Source organism: Lissotriton vulgaris, chromosome 2_1, assembly GCF_964263255.1.
Source record: "Lissotriton vulgaris chromosome 2_1, aLisVul1.2, whole genome shotgun sequence".
In the NCBI taxonomy this organism is placed as follows: domain Eukaryota; kingdom Metazoa; phylum Chordata; class Amphibia; order Caudata; family Salamandridae; genus Lissotriton; species Lissotriton vulgaris.
In genome coordinates this window covers 507,873,943-507,891,550 of record NC_141687.1, presented here as the reverse complement: position 1 = coordinate 507,891,550, position 17,608 = coordinate 507,873,943, and positions in this window count along the sequence as shown.

The following is a 17,608-nucleotide window of genomic DNA, read 5'->3' as shown; positions in this document are numbered from 1 at the left end:
CGTGTCCCTTGCTGTTTCTCCCCATTCCATCTCGGAGGTGGGGATCGCCTGCATTGCTGGGCAGCGACAAGTGGGGGCCCCCCTCTCCCACATTTATCTGGCCGCAGAACCGTGCCCCCTCCTGTACTGGCACTGTTGAAGCGGCACCAGCGTGGGCCTGCACAGGGAGCTGTGGTGGTGGTGGGGTCAGTCCCAGACTGGGCATATTTGGCCATCTTACCGGGTGGCGACGGACGCTGCCTTGCAGATGGGCCTTGACGGGGTAGCCCCCTCTACCTACTAGACCTTTGGGCGAGTTTGGGCCCTTGTCTGCCTGTGCTCTCGGGCGGTGGTTGGCGAATCCCGACGGCTGTGGGGGTCGGTCCGATCTCGTTTGATCAGTGGGGGGTCAGGCCCTAGGCAGGGGGAATTTTCGGCCACCATATCGGGTGGCGCTGGGGAACCCGGTGTCCTCCGTCTGTTTGTGGAGCGGGTAGCGCCTGAGCCGACTGGTCACTCAAGGGCCCCCCGGGGAGGACACAGGAGATACCCGGGTCCGGATGGGGGCCCAAGGGAGGCCCCTGGGATTCGCTGAGCCTCTGGCCCCCCCCAGGATCTGGGACCGACGTTGTTGGTGTTCTGTCGCTACAGTTGACGGTGTCCCCTGATTAATCCCATCTGACGAGGTCCTGGAGTAGCTCGCGAGCTTCCCACGCCCACGCATCTGTGGGTCCCTGGACCCCCTTCCCCACACCGAACTTTCATCCCCCCCCCTGGACCGTTGCGGCCACAGTGACATTTGGAGGGATAGGGGCCCCAAACCTTCACCGGCCTCCACACAGACCAAAATAAACCTGTTTACTACTTGCGAGTCGGAGCCTCCTGGGGGGTTAGCAGGGGATCTCTTCCCCCCCCCCCCCGGAAGACAAGGATCTGGCCACCATCCTCCAGGCTATCAGTGCCTCTCAGGCATCCGTAGAGGAAAAGATTGGGAAATCCAGGGTCCTTTGCAACACCACAGCCCGACTGACAGAGGCCGAGTCCTGCATCTCCACGGCCGAGGACGACAACTTAAGGATCAGGTGGCCCAACTTCGTGCTCGTACCGGGGAGCTTCACAGGCGTGCCGAGGATGCTGAGAACCGCGCCTGTGAAACGTGGTCGCCTGGTGGGGTTTCCTGAGGGATTGGAAGCGGGACAGGCATCCACCTTCGTTGAACAATGGTTTAAGTGCTGGTTGCCGGTAGATGCTCTGTCGACTTGGTTTGTTGTGGAGAGAGCCCATAGGTCCTTGGCACCCACGCCTCCTTCTGGTGTCCCACCCGGCCCCATCATCCTAAAAATCCACAACTTCAAAGACCATGATGCCATCTTACGGGCGGCCAGGGCGAGGGTTCCAAAATCAAGACATTCTTGCTATTCTGCTATTCTGAATAAGGGGACGTCATTTGTCACCACCTACAACACCACATAACTTGAATCAGAAGTGGCAATCTACAAATTCATAAGGACACTTTGATTACGAAACTATTTTACCAACATTTGTCCAGTGGAATCTACAAGGGACAAACCACCACCTTTGTTCAGACTCAAAAGTATGTTTATGGCCCCAGTGTCACATAAAACTCTCAACACATTTAAACTTCTGGTCAAGAAAGATCTTCACAAAAAATTCAATATACTAAAAAACATAAGAACCTAAGCCGAGCAGAACATAGCACATTGATTGCACTGGCTAATAACACCCATATAGTTTTCCAGAAGGCGGATAAGGGAGGTGGCCTGGTAATGATGGACCTTGAGTATTACGAAAATAAAGTACCTGAACATGTTAACAATGAACAAATTTACAGAAGCCTAGACCCGGATTCCACCATGGAAATGGTGGATACTCTCTGCAGAATACTAGATCAAGCAGAAGAACTTCATTGGATTGATACATAGACAAAAAAATATTTGACTAACCAATTCCCGAGAAGACCTAAAATGTATCTATTGCCCAAAATACATAAAAGTTTGGTTGACCCCCCCATTCAGGCCCATCGTGTCAGGGTGCGAATCTTTATTTGAGAACCATGGTCGATATATTGACGCTCACCATTTATGCAAAGTTGGGGAACATATGTTTAAGACTCCACAGATTTCTTACAGAGCCTATGCTCTATAAGCGAGGAAGTAACAGAAGATTGGATACTTTGCACTATCGACGTGGTTGCGTTGTACACCTCTATACCCCACCAATGCGGATTAGAGGCCGTTGAATGGGCACTCCTCAGGCAAGAGAATCTTGAAGCACCAAAAAGTTTCATTTTGCAACTACTCAAATTCTGTTTACAAAATAGTTATTTTTCATGGAATGACAAGTTTTTCATTCAGCTAAATGGAACTTCCATGGGATTTCCAGGGGGCACCTGCCTATGCACATACCTACATGGAGAAATTTGAATATGACTATATTTTGACTGATACAACCTGGCAGGAAGGCCTTGTGTTTTTCCGAAGATAAAGACAACATCTTCCTCATATGGAACACATCTGAGTCATTGATAAATAATATACAAACACTAAATTTGGCGGACCCCAGAATACAATACACGCATACCATCCAAAAAAAAAAAGCATTATCCTTTCTGGATGTTTGGATTGAGTTAGAAGCAGGGCATATCAGCACGCGTCTATACAAGAAACCGACAGATAAAAACAATGCTTTACTCTTCAGCAGTTATCATCCACCATCTCTCATTAAGAAGTTACCTGTCTCAGTTTCTGAGAACTCGGCGGATATCGTCTGACGACAAAGCATGTGAAGAAACTTTTTTAAACCAAAAGACCAACAACATGAAAAGAGGGTACCCTGAAAACTACTCAACCAACAACTTAGGACAGCCCTGTCTACACCCAGAGAAAAATTACTTCAAAAAGCTCCTAAAAAACAATCAATAGGGTAGTTTTTGTGTCTAAATTTTCTACTGTCTCTACAGAAATTCAAACCATCATTAATAAACCCTGGGAACTTCTTGAGTCAGAGACAGACTTTAAAAATGTGTTTTGTGATATAGACCATTATTTGCTTTTACAAGAGCCCGGAATTTGAAAGAATTACTTTCTAGAAAGAAGACACAAAAACATACAACTGTTCGAGGTGGCACAAAAAAATGCTGGTATTGTATACATTGTAATAACAAAAATAGAAGAAAAGGGGAGTGGAGAGAATAGTGGATTCGGTCTCCCCGGCCACAATATATACAAACAAAAGGAATTCACAGTAATGTAATTGGTATGATATGAACCCTACAATGATAGGGAGCACACTGTGTTCTTTAAATACCCCTCACACACCAAAAGGGCTCTTGGTGTCATGCTTCATCATAGGGGTCTTCGCATCCCTCTACGTAATGCGGCGCGCTAATAACAAGCGATTACGTGGGAGCACTGATGTAAACACTATGTGTTGTGCGTGAGGGTATTGGATAATCAGTGAGTCGTGGGGTCAGGAGTTAATTAATGCGTGAATGTTAAAAATACCTGGCATGTGAGATCTAAAAAAGTTTTTATTGGGCCTCCGTGCTGGTATTGTTAAAAGGGGTGTGGTGGAGGTATTTTGTATTTAATGTACAATACCTCTCTTGTGCGTCAACATGTTTTTAAGCGAAGGCTTCTTCTTCAGGACGGGGTGCACAGATACCCACCCTACTCACATCAGGAAGTATAATGGCATTAAATTACCAATACTATATGTCTAATAAATGCAAGAGATAGACTAAATGTGCCTATTTGTTTGATTCCTATTTATTAGTACCTGCAATGAGGACCTGGAATAATAATGTAAAGAACACAGGGAAGGAAAAAACACATGTGGTATTTTAAGATATAATATCCAGCATGATGGGATAGTGACCTAAAAAAGTGAAATGCAGCACTCTCTAGACACATTAGGTCATCCTATTCCAGTGCAGTGCCCTGCAAAAAAATAAAAATGAACAAGTACAAGACAAACGAACAAATAACATAAATCACACACTGTATTACAAAACCACTGGTTGTAGTGGTGGTCTTGGATTCAAATTGGTTATCTTCTGAGGTAAAAAGATGGAAAAAAAGATGCATACTTGCTACCATTAGTTGAATGGCTTCATGAGCCTGAAAAACTGAGGGATCAGGTGCTTACTAGCAATCTAAAGAATGAGGCAACAATATACAGTCTTTGTTTTGGCATTCATATTGGTACTCAGTTAGATGCATCCGAAGTCTCATGGGTATTGCCTCGGCTATGCCGTACTTACACATCAAGAGGTTCTCCCTGTTCAAACTGTCCCATCCGTGGCTCCTTGGTTGAGTGTGGAGCGTGGCGGGACCAGCTTAAATACCCTCTTTAATTGAATAATTGGGAAAATCTTTCGGATCAGCCTGGTGACGCTCCGTACCATTTATGGTATATCCAGGCATAGTTAAGAGTCACAGCACCTCTCACGCCTGTTCCGTGTATGGGACCGCGCTTCATTGCACAGGCTTATTCAGTCAAAAGGCCATTTCCATTGTAAGAATCTGCAGAGTGGCAGTATTTCGGAAAGGCGCTCCCTTGCACATGCGCAATAGTGGTTTCGGCTCTTTAGTGTTGAGCGCATAGTCACTTACACGCAAAAATACTCAATGTTTCACTTTAAATATCAGCGAGGTTCCTAAAAAAAAAAAAGGGCTTTTGACTAGATACTGCGTAATGCACAATTGAAGGTTGGAAAAAGAAAGTAACTCAGACCTCTCTACAGATTATACCACTTTATCAATGGGACATGGGATATATCACTAATGCGGAGTGTTGGTAAACACAACACCAGGGAGTGTAAAGGAATAGAGCACAGTCCCCGAGGTAGAGGGTATTTAGATGGGGGTGAATAATACACGTGGGTATGCCAAAAATATTGTTCATAGAACGTTGCGCCAAGCCAGTGGGTGTACTGTGAAGAACCGAAAGTGTTTGTTGAGGATACTCAACACTCCCCTGGGTGGATAAACAGGGAGTGATGTTGGAGTGGATAAGCATTGCCCATGTATATAGCTAACTAAATTGATTCCACAGGATGTCATCATTCAGTCCAGTGGTATTGGTCCTTAGGCAAAACACCCAGCGTTGGTCCTTCTCAAAGAGGCCATTCTCTGAATGTAGCTGTTCTATTATTGTCTCATTCAGATCATTCTCATTATGTGTTTCCCAAGACTTCCAGATACAGTCGAGCTGATACTTCTCAGGACGCAAGAAGTGACCTGATCAAGTTTTGCATAAGAGTGATCCTCTCCGTAGGAAGAAAGGGTCTTCCCAAATCTGTCCTGAAAATGGCATAATATTAACCGAATCTCTAATGGAAGGTGTCAGCTCACATTTGGGAAGATTTAGAAGTCCTAGCTGATCTCAAACTTCCTTTGTATGATCCAGAATGTCTAGGGTCTCTTGAACACACGGAGCAAAAAAAATCCAGTTGTCAAGATAAGGATGAACTGGAATACCATGCAAACGAAGATGCTCAACAACTGGAGCCATTATTTTGGTAAATACCCTGGATCTGACTTTATATGCCGAAGGGCAAGACCATAACCTAACAGTGATGAGACCCCACAGCAAATCTCAGGAATCTCCAGTCCTGTTGAGCAACAGGGAAATGCAGATAAGCATCCATGTGATCCAGGGTGATCATAAACTATGAAGTGGAATTAATAGGGCAATCCTTCGAATGGTTTCCATCTTGAATTGGACATTTGGGATAAAGAAATTCATAGCCTTAAGTTCGATCACTATAATGCCCCGAAAGATTTCCTGACCAGGAAGTCAATTGAGTAGACTTCTTGGCCTCTTTCCCTCCATGGCACTGGACAAGTCGCCCTCTTCTTTCTGAGAGAGGCAATTCCTTCCTTCAAGGCTTGTCATGTGATCGGATTCTGAGGAACAGGAGTGCGGAGTGTCCCTGATGGAATCGGGGAAGACTGGAACTTTATCTGGTACCCCCTCTCAACAAAACTGAGGACCCATGTGTTTGAGGTTATTGACACAGTCTGCCAACCTCTAGGGGTGCCTGCGCCATGGCATTGTCACAAATGTTGTGACTTGGATCCTGCATCCAACATCTGTTTGCGGAAATAACTAAATTAATAACAATTGGGTCTGGAGGAAGGATACAAAGTTAGCCTCTTTGATGGTTGCTGAATAGATTTCTATCTAGAAAACCTGGAAGATTTAGACACTTCTTTCTTAAAGGATGAGGAGTATTTCCTTTGCTTAAAGAGTCCATGGAACTACCCCTCCAAGCCTGTTCCAAACAATTTCTAGTGCTCAAAAGGCACATTAAGGGCTGTTAACTTCTGGGCTGCACCTGTATTCCAGTCGTTTAAATACAGATACCGGCTGGCCGAAATAGATGCTTCACATGATGAGCTAAGGACCTTACCACAACCATATCAGATAGAAACTCAATCTGTTCCAGAGATTTCAGTAGAGGAAGACAATCCTGTTCTTCCTGAATGACTTGAAAGTGAAGTTTAAAGTCTGAAATCAAAGACTGAGTGGCATATGCCCCATAAACTCCAACTCACAGCGCAACCTGGGATCCTGAAAAAAGCTTCTTTAAGGAAGAGTCCACCTTCTTCTCTACCAGATCTTTAAGAATATACTTGTCTACCATAGAGAAATGACCCACCAAGCTGGCCACAATGAAGTCGAGGTGGACATTGTCAGGAAGAACATTCTCCAAATCCTTTTATGGGTAAAGTTTTGTCATAAATCTTAGCAGATAAATCTTCTCCGGATCCCTCCATTCACTCCTGATGACATCTAAAATAAACTAGTGAATTGGAAGACCCACATTAAAAAGCTTGAGAAACTGCTGAAGTAAAGCCTCATCAGAAGAAACCCCATATTCCCCCAAACATAAGAAAGAATATCCTGCAAACCTCCTTGGAAATATAGTCCCCCTTGAGGTCCAGAGACGGCAAAGAAGCTTCAATTCCGCAGGAGAAATATGACACTGAAATGGGATATTTTCTCACTATGCAAGACAAGGGGAATTAGCCGCCTTGTAACACTAGAGTAAAGGTTACATTTGGTGTTGCTCACAATCGTGAATGCTATTTATTTTTTTGCAGTTTGTCACCCAAGTTGGCGGAATTCCCTCCACATGGCCCCAAATTGATTGGCAAAAATGACTAATACCCTTGTAGCACCAAACTAAGGAAAGGGGGATACTATATGAGACTGGGACAGTTAGACGTCCTGAAAAAGACCAATGTGACCAATCATCTGAGGGCACGCAAAGGTCGAAACATGTTGACTGTAGCAGTAAAGGAGGAGTGTTAGGGGGCCCTAATATTCTACCTTATCACCACCATCCGTAATTTAGTTTTAATCCTGACCTTGGAACCTATTAATAAAGTTTTACCAGGTATCCAAGAGCCAGTTTTAATCTCACTATTCCCTACTGCAATCTTTTGTTCTATCACTGTACCCAGTTTTGTATTGTCATTTCTTGTTTGTGCACACTGTTGTCACTTTTAGTTTTGTGTTGTATTTTGTTCTTGTATTATCTGTTCCCCCTCCCTAAGCTCTGCCCGGTGCGTGGCTACGCCTGGGCGTCGCAGCAGACCCGATGATGAAGCATGTCACACACATTGTGTGTGAGTAAGGGCAGTTCTTCATAACACACAAATGTGTCGCTGCTTGTACACTTCTGTATATGCTTTTCTTTCCTCTCCCCCTCTTTTTGTGTATATTACTGAAATGGGATAATCATTTGGTCTCTGAGCTTCCCCCTTGGAAGAGTTCTTCTTGGAATCCTCTTTAAATGTGATTAGAATTTCTAGGACTATGTGCCAAATCCTCTCTTCGTCATCCTCCACTACTCCTTGCTTGTGTATTTTAGGGGCAAGAGAAGAGGACCCCTCTGCAGAGAAAGGGGACCGAGAAATAAATGCATGGTGTCTCTGGGAGGAACCCTTCCCAATCAAAATGCCAAAAACAGGTTCAGAGAAGAAAAGATCCAGCAAAATGGTAGTAAACAAAGCACAAAATACAATCAGACACCTCACACTTACCTGTCTCCAGACGCACTGTAAATACTGCCCCAAAGTAATCTTGGCAACCAGAAGAGAAAGTGAGCGAATGCTAAGAATTCCCTGTTCCAATCTTCTGCATTACCAGGTGGTTTCTAGAGGAGGCTGCTAATCCTTTGCAGGCTTGCCTCAATTGCCCCAGGGCAAACAAAGGTGCAGAGATATTACTCATGCTGCTGATGCGGTTGATACTCTGTGCCCCATTCAAAAACACTGTAAAATGGAAAATAGAGCGTGACAAAGACGCGCGCCCTCTTTCTCCCTCTGAAGAGTCACTGATCTCTGGCATGCCATTGCTGAAGAAAAAGAGGGCGAGTGAGGAGACACCCCCACATGCCAGGGAGCCACTAAATCCTTTCAACTGAAGCAGAGGAAAAGGAGGGTGAGGTGAGGAAACACCACACCCACGCCATACAGGACACTAATCCCCTGCGTCCTGGGCCTGGCAGAAGGTGCAGGAGGGCGGTCTTGTTTCATACCAGTGATTTAACTGGTACGGGAACATGTGGACCATTGAATGCATGCAAAGGGGAGTTTGGAATTGTTATCCACTTTGCCGGTGTGATGGTATAGTCCAGCGCTCACGTGGGCGATGTTTAATAAATACTGGGATGGGCAGACGGGATCAGGGAGACCACCTGCTCTGGGAGACCACCTGCTCTGGAACCGGTGATTAGTCTTCTCACTGTCTCTATGTCTTTCATTATTAGGGCCATGAGGGCCCCTGTAAGCTTGATGCCATTGTGCATGTTGCCTGTGCTCCTGATCACTCGGAGCGGCCGATGAGGGTGCGTCACCCCCTTTGCTCCTGGCGTGCCCCCAGTGTTGTGAGCCGGTGTGCAACAGCCATGTGCTCCAACTTGGAGAGTGCGGTGCTCATGCTGATCCAGTGGGCTACCAACATGCGAACATCTATCACTATATATTCATCTGGGCCCATATACACAATTGCTCTTATAGGCTAGTCAACACTGCTGGGGGTCAATTTTTATAAATGCTCAAATAGATCAGTTACCTGTCATTTCTTCAAGCTTTCACTGATCCTAAAGCCTTCACTTTAGTCAATGGAGCTATTTAGTTGAATAGTAATTGATGATATGACATAGGTTCATTTACTTTTATCTAATTAAGTAACCACAGACTCAGGAAAGTTTTAAATGTTTATCTAATTACGTCATATGAGCAGAACAAATTACAGTGTGAACTCCATCTTTTCGAGGAAGTAAGTTCGGTTTACGCAATTTTAGTAGTCTATTAAATGAGATTTCATAATAAGTACCTCTTGAAAAAGAGGATAGAGAGAAAAGTACATTAACAATACACAGAGAATATATTTACCTAGGATGGTGTGAAAATTAAACCCCTCTGGCCAAGAGTTAATGTGTCTCCTAGAAAGTTCAGGTGACAAGGACTTCAGGACAGGTTTTAGGACAGTATAGATGACCTCTTCTGGATTCGACAAACCGTGGTCAGCCGCATTTGTTTATTTATTTTCTTCTGGATTTGACACCTGCGTCTCACCCCTCTCTGATACTAGTTTCCTCCTCGATTCTTCCACGATCTTCTTCTAATTCTATTATCTCCTCTAATTCTTTAGCTTTAAAATTCTAAGTCTGCTTCTTCAGATATTCGACCAGTATTCGGACAGCATCTGGGTCTCTCAAGGTTTGTCTTGCTGCAACTGCCCATTAATCTAACTAACTACCTCAATTATACTTTTCTAAAAGCATGTACCACCCCTAAATGTTTCAACTTAATGAAACTCCTATTTCTGATTGGACAAGCTGAGGGGATGATCAACACACCATGCTAAATTTATTAAGTTTTTCTTTAGTTCATTGTTTTAAGTTCCCGCCCATTCATTTGTTCTCCCAAGCTTTATTTCCCACCCATAGTCACAAATTTTATCAACAACAATGTATAAATTTTACAGTTGTCCATGGAGTTTTTAGGATGTTTCGCTGCTTCCCAGGACATGTACCGAGAACGTCCTTGGACGAATTTCAAGTCTTGACATCACTGTTTCTGGGTCGTCATCTTTGTGCCTGCGTGAGGAACCACGTGGGTGGTAGATTTTTGCATCGTTCAGAGGCCCAAATACGAACTAATAGAGAGGTCATAAAGAAAAGGTATTAATTTCAAAATAAAATGATTTTACTGTATACCACCTATTTCTACTCTAATTCCATTGACTTATAAAGACTCTTCATGCATTAGCATTTAATATATATAACTCATTTTAGTTTTCTGCAAAGCAGATGCTTAGCATTTGAGTTTTCAAGCGGCCATTTTAGATGCATTTGCCTAGAAGCAGAAATTACCCTCCAAGCGTAAAGACGTCATTCTACGTAGATGCAGCTGACGCATGCGCTGTACAGTTTCCCACGTTAGCAGCATTTTTAACTCCTCTCGGGTTACTTGTTAGTAAAACACATATGCTAGCTTCTCCTTACAAAAAATATATGAAATGTAGTGCATATTAGTATCACAATACAATATTAATATTACATTACGGGATTATATGAGAGTATTGCGTCCAAGCAAGTCTCTTTGATTCGAGTCCTTGCTCCATCAATCCCCTCTCTGATGGCATTTATGCCATCATAAACTACCCATTCCCAAACCAGATGACAACTTTAACACATTCCAATTCCCTTCCCTGCCTTTTCATTTTCCACTTTATCTCTCAAATTTTTCATCTTCTTGTACAATTCTCCTTTAATCTCTACAGGTTTAATTTCTTCATACTTTCTCTTCTTTCCCTGTTCATTTACTTCATACCTTCTTCTACTACATTTGCACCATATCATTATTACTAAAGCTATCATTGTTATTCCAAGTATAGGTAGTATTATTTGGGCTACAACTCGTTTACCTATATTAGCAAACCAAGACCCTATTGATGTTATGATATTTGCTAATTTATTCCATACATTATCACCTTCCAGTGGTTTCATTTCCTCCTCCAATTTAGTAATATTTTTAATGTACCATCCAATTTCTACACTTTTATCAGTAATATTAGTCCAACAATGTACCGCTTTCTACATTTTACAGACTCCACCCTCTTTTGCCAATAATATATCAAGGCCAAGTCGATTTTGCAAAACCATTGATCTGATCGCAACCATTTCTGTATTGATCATTAGAAAACCTCCAGCAGTATCAGTCGATAAGCGATCAACTACTGTGGATAATTGACAAATTCTACATGAATTCAAAATTACTCCCACTGAAGGTATCAATGCACTAAATAGGTCACCTACTATTTCAGAAAAACTGTCTCTTTTATTACGGATTAGTTCTTTATTGTTTTCATTGTTTCCAGTGATTCTTTTCGCGTGATAGACTTTAGCGAATACTATTCCAAAATAGCAACTCCCATACCATCGTGCAGGCAGCTTAAAATAAGCTTTATCGACATATACATAATAAATTCCAGGAAATACTGGATCAGTTTTCCCTTTTAGTCTCCAACCTCCAAGAATCAAAAAATTATGTTCACATTCACTAGAACCAACAAATACGTTGTTATAATCAGTCTTTAATCTATGGAGACAGATCTTTCCTTTCTTTTCGAAATCTAGAGACATCACAGTATGAGTCTTGCCAGGTGCATAAATTCCTTCCTTCTCAGCCCATGGTGGTGTATGGCTTTTCTGTTTAATGGCTTTCTTCTGAAAATCATGTCTCCTCTCTTCTACTAAATTCAAAAATATCTTTTCTTCTTCTTTTAAAGAGCAAGTTAAATTATTCTATGAGCTTCTACTATATCTATTGCCTATTGTGTTAGGAAAAATTCACCCATAAACTGTGCAACTTAATTACTAAGAACTAGATTCATATTGTTTGGAATAGGAACCTCTGAAAACATCACATCTAAATTTGAATAATAATATTACAACTTTCCTGTTCTATAAAATAGACTTGTTAATACCCTACACAAAATGCCATATGTTGGCGCTAAATGGTGATATTTGACGCCTTCTGCTACTGAAGCTGGTAATTTCATACATACATAACAATCACTAATTTCCATAGTTTCTACATATTGGAACAATAACTTGGTGAATACATTTAAAGCAGTGTTATTATCTGTTACCGTGTGATGTACTTCTGACTCATCTGATGCTTCTAATTCTACTCTATCTCCCTTTATGTTAGCTAACCTTCCATTTGTGTCTGTACTATTTTGCTTTTCTACCCTCATCAAATAAGGTATTGCTATAGTTAAAGATAATCATACTACAATCACTAATAAAATGCTACATATGCATGTTCTACAGTATTTCTTTAAACAATTTTGTTTCGGTCTTCCAGCAACTTTATTGTTAGCCATTTTAAGAAGATTTCTCTTCTTTCTCACTTTAATTTTGTAATTTTATTTATTTTAATAATTCAAGGAGGTCTCACTTCTCCTTCGTCAATCTGCTTCATTAATTTCTTCATTTAGATCTAAAATCTCAAGTTTTTCAAGAATCACAGGTCCATTCAGAGCCTTTAAATTGATTATTCAATATTTTTAGTCTTTGACTTCTTCTCCAGGGTTTCTCATTTGACTGTCCTGACTGACTGGTGACTTAATTCACTTGATCTGGTTCTTCATTTATTGTCTATAGGTGATATTTTAATCTTTTGACACAACTAGGCCAATTGGATATATGATGTTACCACGCGTACTTTTAGCACGCATACCATTACCACGGATTTTTTACAACGCAGGTCATTTTACAACGGAAACCTTTACAACGCAATACACTACAACGCAGATACTATTACAACGCATACCATTACAATGTAAGTATAGGTAAGTATATAATATTAATATATAATGTAAATAATTATTTTTGTATTATTTAATTATTTATTATTTAATTATTAAATAATTTTATTAATAAAATTAATTTTAATTTTATTATTTGTAAATATATATTAGAAATACCCCTGTACCCCAAAACCCAAACCCAGCCCAAAAAACCTAAAAATACCCCTGTACCCCAAAACCCAAACCCAGCCCTAAAACCTAAAAATACCCCTGTACCCCAAAACCCAAACCCAGCCCTAAAACCTAAAAATACCCCTGTACCCCAAAACCCAAACCCAGCCCTAAAACCTAAAAATACCCCTGTACCTCAAAACCCAAACCCAGCCCTAAAACCTAAAAATACCCCTGTACCCCAAACCCCAAACCCAGCCCTAAAACCTAAAAATACCCCCGTACCCCAAAACCCAAACCCAGCCCTAAAACCTAAAAATACCCCTGTACCCCGAAACCCAAACCCAGCCCTAAAAAGTAAAAATACCCCTGTACCCCAAAACCCAAACCCAGCCCTAAAACCTAAAAATACCCTTGTACCCAAAACCCAAACCCAGCCCTAAAACCTAAAAATACCCATGTAACTCAAAACCCAAACCCAGCCCTAAAACCTAAAAATACCCCTCTACCCCAAAACCCAAACCCAGCCCTAAAACCTAAAAATACCCCTGTGCCTCAAAACCCAAACCCAGCCCTAAAAGCTAAAAATACCCCTGTACCCTAAAACCCAAACCCAGCCCTAAAACCTAAAAATACCCCTGTACCCCAAATCCCAAACCCAGCCCTAAAACCTAAAAATACCCCTGTACCCCATAACAAAATACCACTAATAAATGTTTTTAAAAAAAGATAAACTTACCTATAATTATACTTACGTTGTAATGGTATGCGTTGTAATAGTATCTGCGTTGTAGTGTATTGCATTGTAAAGGTTTCCGTTGTAAAATGACCTGCGTTGTAAAAAATCCGTGGAATGGTATGCGTTGTAAAAAATCTGTGGTAACAGTTACATACCAGGCCAATTATCATCTTTTCAAACCCTTTTACCTTGCACTGCACTTTCACTTTATTAGTCTTCCTCAAGTGTTCTTTTATTTCTGTTAAGTTGTGGCACAATTTGATTTTCTGAGTCCCTCTCTATCTGTCCTGGTTCAGGGCTTATTATTGTGACACCATTCGCCTGAACATGTTCTGCTTTTTCTATCTGATCCTGTGTAGGTCTTATTTTAACTTGTTCTTCTTCTTCCTGAACTTGTGCTTCTTTTCCTAACTGGTCCTGCTCAGATCTTATTGCACTTTGCTTGTTTGCAGCCTGAACGTGTTCTTTTAAGTCTATCTGTCCCTTCTCAGATTTGTGAATATTTTGGTTCACTTCTGTCTGAGTATATTTTTCTTTCCTTAACTGATCCTGCTCAGGGTCTCCAGCAATCTCAATTTAATTTTCTTGTTCTCTTATACATGCCTGGTCCTCTCTAGTTTCTTGCCTTTCTAATTTTGTTCTATTTCTGGTTTTGATATTCACATCTGGTATGCCAACCACTGGTAACCAATCTTTCTGACTTGTGCTCGTTTGCTCTTGATCAGCTACTTCAGAATCTGTTATTCTAGATTCCTCAACTGCACAACCTTCAGCACCCCCAACTGCTGGTATCAGTTGTTGGTTTCCATCCTCAGGAGCTGGTACCCTTTTGGTAGGATGGCGTATATCCAGTTAGGCAAACCTGCACATTTCACTGCGGTTGTTGTAACTAGTATGACCTGTTTCGGTGTACTCCACCTGGGTGCTAGACACGTCTTTCGGGTGTGATTCTTCACTACCACTCAGTCTCCAAGATTGAGATCATGTGCTTGATCCGGCTGCCTGGCAACTTCGTCTTCTCCAATCTGGTGAGAGACAGAACGCACTAGGTCAGCCAATCTTCTACAATAGTCTAGTACCAGATCATCAGTTACATGTAATAGTTTGTGTCCTGGTATAAGTGCTAATCCCATTGTTCTTCCCATGATTATTTCATGGGACTCAATCCTGTGTTTCTGTCAGGATTGTTTCTGGGTCCCATCAGAACAAGAGGTAATGCATCTGGCCAGCACAGTGATATAGATGCGCACACCTTTGCCAATCTTGATTTCATAGTGCCATTCAATTGTTCTACTACCCCAGAAGCCTCTAGACGGTTTGCACAGTGCAATTTTTGTTCACTTTTGAATGCTTCACAGATCAAACAAATTATTTCATTATTAAAGTGAGATCTTCTATCTGATTCCACAGTTACTGGAAAACCAAAACGTGGAATCAATTTCCTTAAAATGCAATTTGGCAACTGTTATAATGTCATTTCTCCTAGTAGGGTATGCCTCCACGATTGTGAGAATGTACTACAATCCTTTACCTGGAGGTAACTGAATTAAATCAATCTGCAACCTCGCAAATGGTCTTTCTGCCTTTCCAATCTTTCCTCAACTAACCACTGTCTTCCTGCCTGGGATATTCTGTTGGCAAATTAAACATCTCTAGCAAAGACTCTCTACGATGACTATAAACTTCGGAATGTACCAATTTTGTCTAAAGAGTCTAATCATTGCATCTCTACCTATGTGGGTATCCCCATGTTACATCCTGGCCATTTGTGAGAGTAAGTAGTCTGGCATCACCGGTCTACCATCTGGATAAATCCAGACATCATCATCATCTTCTCTCCTGTGACACCCTGTTTGTATCCAACCTTCCTTTTCACTCACTTCCACCTCTACCTCTAAATGTCTTACTTCATCCCATGTTTCTAATGCTGAGATAAGCATAAGTTGTCATCTGATTCCAGTTGTTTAAGTTTTCTTGTTTACTGCCATTTTGTTTTTGGCACCGTACTGAGCAACTTGGTGAGCGTATCGATTACCAGCAGACAGATAGTCATTTCCAGACTGATGTGCAGCACACTTGACAACTACCACTTCTTTTGGCAATTGTATTGCTTCAAAAAGCTCTTTCACAAATTTTCCATTTTTAATAGGGGTTCCTGAAGAAATCATGGATCCCTCTGCATCCAGAGTTGGCCAAAGTCATTCACAACCCCGTAACCATAATGGCTATCAGTGTAAATAGTTACTCTCAAATTTCTTTCATTTTTGCATGCTTTCATCAAAGCTATCAATTTGGCTATTTGTGCAGACTTGACTCCGGGTAAATAGGATGCTTTGACTATTCCAGCCAATGTACAGACAGCATAAGTAGCACGTAATCCTTCTTCCTCATGCCTCATGCACGAGCCGTCTACAAATAGCTCATTTGTACATTCTTTCAGCGGATCTTCCTGCATGTCTGGGTGGGGTTTTGTACAATATTCATTAACATCTAGACAATCATGCTTAACGTTATCCCTCATTTCTTCTCCATGTACATCTCGCAATAGGGTAGCTGGGTTTTGGATTGTACACCTGGTACTGTCACATTTTCTGCTCCTAAAAAAATTCTTTTGTACTTGGTCATTCGACTTGGGGTAAGGTACTGAGTCCGTGTTCTAGTTAAAAGAATTTTCAATGAATGTGGGACATAGACCTTTACGGGGTGTCCCATCACATTGGACTCATTCTGTTCAAGACTCATGCAGGCAGCAATACTGAGGCCACAGGGTCCAAAGTAGCAGAAAAATATGCTACCGGACGTCGCATCAAACCATGTCACTGAGTTAATACTGATAAAGCACAATTTTTTTGTTAACAACAAAATAATGCAAATTCTTTTGAATAGTCCGGCATACCTAGAGCAGGAGCTTCACATAAACAATTTTGTAATCTCCCAAAAGCCTCCATGCTTTCATCATCCCAAATTATTGAGTCCTTTGCTCGCTTACGTGTCATTTGTTTTAGTGGTTTTGGCAGCAGAGAAAAGCCTGCAATCCATTGTTCACAATATCTTACTACACTAAGAAACATTCTGATTTCTCTCTGGTTTTGTGGTAACTGCATCTGTTTTATTATTTGTATTTTTTCAGGGGTCACTCTTCTCAGTCCTCTTTCTAATTGATGTCCCAAATAGTTTACTCTAATTTGACAGAATTGTAATTTCTCTGGTGACCATATGTTCTCCAAGAGCCAAATGATTCTACAAAGCAATAGAATCAATGACACAATCATCTCGTGACGTTGATGCGACAGGCAAGTCGTCAGTATATTGGACTAGAACTGAATTTCTGGGCATTACTAGCGTTTCTAAACACTTTTTCAGAATCTGATTAAAAATTGAAGGGCTTTCTGTGTACCCTTGAGAAACCCGATTCCACCCAAAAATACGATCCTCAGATTTGAATGAAAAAAAAACTGGCTATCTGGATGTAATGAGATGGAGAAAAATGCATGACATAAATCAATTACAGTAAACCATCCTGCATTCCATGGTATTTGATACAGGATTACTGCAGGGTTCGGCACTACAGGACAACAAGGCACCAATATTTTATGTATTTTTCGTACATCCTGCACTATCTGATATTTCTAGTTAGGTTTCTTAATGTCAATGATAGGTGAATTACAAGGACTGCTCATTATGGAAGTGGAAGTGGTGTGGCGCAGCAGCCAGGGTGCCTGACTCCGGACCACAGGGTTCACGGTTCGATCCCAGGCTCTGGCAGCAGGTTAGCCCAGCACCATGTGACTCTGGGCAATAGCTTGCTTAATCTTCCCGACGGTCCCCAGCGCCGGGACACCTCCGTCGGAGGTAGCTGTG